Below are 2,825 nucleotides of genomic sequence, written 5' to 3'. Positions count from 1 at the left end.
CGCGCCTCGCTCCCCACGGAGCCCCCTCTGTTCCCCGCAGTCCAGCCGGCAGGGCCAGGGGCCTGAGCCCCGCGGGGTGGCCGATTCGGGGGCGCTGTGCTCGCGCCCCTCCCGGCTCGGGCCCAGCTGAGCCGCGGGCGCTCCCCCGGCCACGGGCCCGCTGCTGCCCCCCGACCTCAGCACGCGGGGGCCCGTCAAGGACGGCACAGCCTCACCCTACCTCCGCCCGGGCCTGCGGAAGGCCCCTCCCCGTTTCAGAAATACACTCGGAGCATTTTGCAGATCCGGACTCTGTGTGATTTCTAAGCTTGTCCATAAAACCCAGGAGCGGGAGGGCAGCCATCTATTCCCAGGAGGGAGGCGAGGAGTCCGCCCCGGCTTTAGGACACGTTTGTCCACTCACTGACCACCTCGGCCCGAGAGGGCCTCCCCTGGGAGATGGAAACTAATAGGGGAGAGCTCCAACTTCTCCCCACAAAACTTAGCGACCCTCCCGCCAAGGATGCCATGCTGGGTATGTGTGTGCATGCGCGTGTGTGTACATACCTGTGTGTGCATGTGCATAGCCCCACGTGCACATGTGTAAGCGCATGCACGCCCATGTCTGTGTGCGTGCACATGCAGGCACTATGAGACCAGTCCCCCGCAGAGGGGTGGATGTGGCCCTTATCAGTGGAAGTCCAGTCACACCCCCTCATTCAGCCTGCAAGCTACAACCTCGCCCGGCGAATTTCCACATTCCTGAAGCCCATACCCTCTTCCTTGTAGGCCGCAGGGGGGCACCAGGCACCCTCACCCACATGCTTGCCAAAGGTTGCACTGGGAGGGTGGGCAGGGCTGTCTGGAGGCCGAGCCGGGTGGGGCGTGCAGGGAGCCCACTGCCTAGATGGGCCCAGCACCGGGAGCAGAGAGCGGTGGGGACAGGGAAGCCCGAGGTCAGCCCCAGACACAGGCTGGTCCCCCACAGGAATGCCAGGGGGCCCCAAGTGTGGGGAGGGGGCACCCAGAGCAGGCCAACCAACAGGGCCAGGCACCAGCCAGCTGACCCCCAGCTATTGCTGGACGCTGGCCTGGGCTGGACACTGGCAGGACTGGGGGCGGGCAGGCTGGACAGTTTTGGCCACCAGGGGGCTCAGGGCCCTGTGGACACCCGGCAGGGGTCTGAGGAGCCAGGAGCAGACTCAGGGTGGAGGGTGATGCCTAAGTACCTGTCCTCTGTAACAGCGAGGGGGGTCTTTCCCCGGTCCCACAAAGGGAAGCTGAGGCCTGGTGGCACACACAGCCTGCTGGAGGTCAGCAGCCAAGGCACATGGAGCTGGCCCTGTGTCCCCTTGTCTGGTGGGAAGCTTTCCCAGCCCTGGCTCCTGGAATTAGATACCCAATGTTCTGACCCCAAATCTTGCTGCCTTAGTTGCAAGAACCAGGCCCAACTTGGGTTGGCTCTGGGGGCCAAGGTGGAACCGGGGCCATGGGACCATCCCTCCCTCTCCAGGACTCAGCTGCCACAAGGGGCAGCACAGTGGCCCACGTACCTCCGGCTCAGGCCTGGGCTCAGGGTGCGGAGTCAGCGCTCCCAGGAGTCCTGGGCATGGACTTATGTCCTTGGTGGCTGGGCCATCCCTCCTGGCCAGGCAGGAGCAGGCTGGGAGCCTGTGGGTCAGCTGTGAGAGGTCAGCAGCCCTTCCGCCCAGGAGATGGCCTGATGCGGCCACAGGGTGGCAGGACACCCCCCTCGGGAGCAGAAAGTCCTTGGCCTCAGGTTCTGGGAGCCGCTGTCCCAGTGACCTGCTGACCCCGCAGCCTCGGGAGGTGCCCTCATCGACGTCACTGCCCCCCGGATTGGATCAGGTGTCTGAGCGAGCCGCCCCTTCCTCTTGGGAGGGATGGATGCCAAGGGCCACTAATCCCCACCTCCCTGGAGCACACAACCCCCCTGTCTGGAACCCAGGCCAGTGGCAGGAAGTAACCTGAGAGCGGGTCCCCGCCCGCCCATCTCGGCCGCCGCAGCCCCTGGCCCGGTTATGCAAGTGATACTTTCCGGAAAGAGCTGAAAAGCTGGGCGGGGTCCACCAAGGCCACCACACTGCTCTGCCCACAGGGATGGCTCCTCCGGGCTGAGGCCTGGACTTCTCACTCCCTCCTGGACACCAGGAGGGGGCAGGGGGTGACTTGTCACCCTGGGTGTAGGCAGCTAGCCAGAAGAGGCCCCCGAGAACCAGGGCTGGCCCGGGCAGCTCAGGATCCCACTTTCCACACACACACACGCACACAGACACGGAAGTCTCACGGGGGGCACCCCTCAAGGGGCCAGGAGAGACCTCGTGGTTCTGGGTACTGCCCCAGGCTGACGGTGAAAGGTGTCCTTCCCTCCGCTTGCGGAGCCTAGGTTGGGGGGCAGATGCTGGGGCTTACTGGAGGTGGGGAAGGAGATGGACACAGAACACTGGAAGTCTGTGGCCATGGTGGGCAGACACCTCCTGACCTTTGTCCCCAGCATGCCCACCCCACCCAGGGACACGTGGAACTGGGGACTCCCACCTTGGCACCGATTCACTGGAGAAGGCCACTTGGTCTGAGGCCAGAGCTAGGGTCCCGTGCACACACAGGCACAGGCCCGAGCCCTGGACAGTGGGGTGACTCCTCAGACAGACCAGGGGCTTGGGCACGTGGCTGGCCCAGGGGCAGAGCGATGGACACAGTGACCTTAGGGGTGGCTGCTGAGCTCTGGGAGCACAGACACAAGAAGAATGGTGTGGAGACATGTGAGGACATCTGGACTTGGGGGTGAGCAGGAGGGCAGCAGGCAGGTGCTGGCCACTCACCCT

This window comes from Miniopterus natalensis, chromosome 11 (assembly GCF_054644295.1).
Source record: "Miniopterus natalensis isolate mMinNat1 chromosome 11, mMinNat1.hap1, whole genome shotgun sequence".
Classification (NCBI taxonomy): Eukaryota; Metazoa; Chordata; class Mammalia; order Chiroptera; family Miniopteridae; genus Miniopterus; species Miniopterus natalensis.
The sequence above is the reverse complement of the archived record's forward strand: the minus strand, read 5'-3'. Positions refer to the sequence as shown.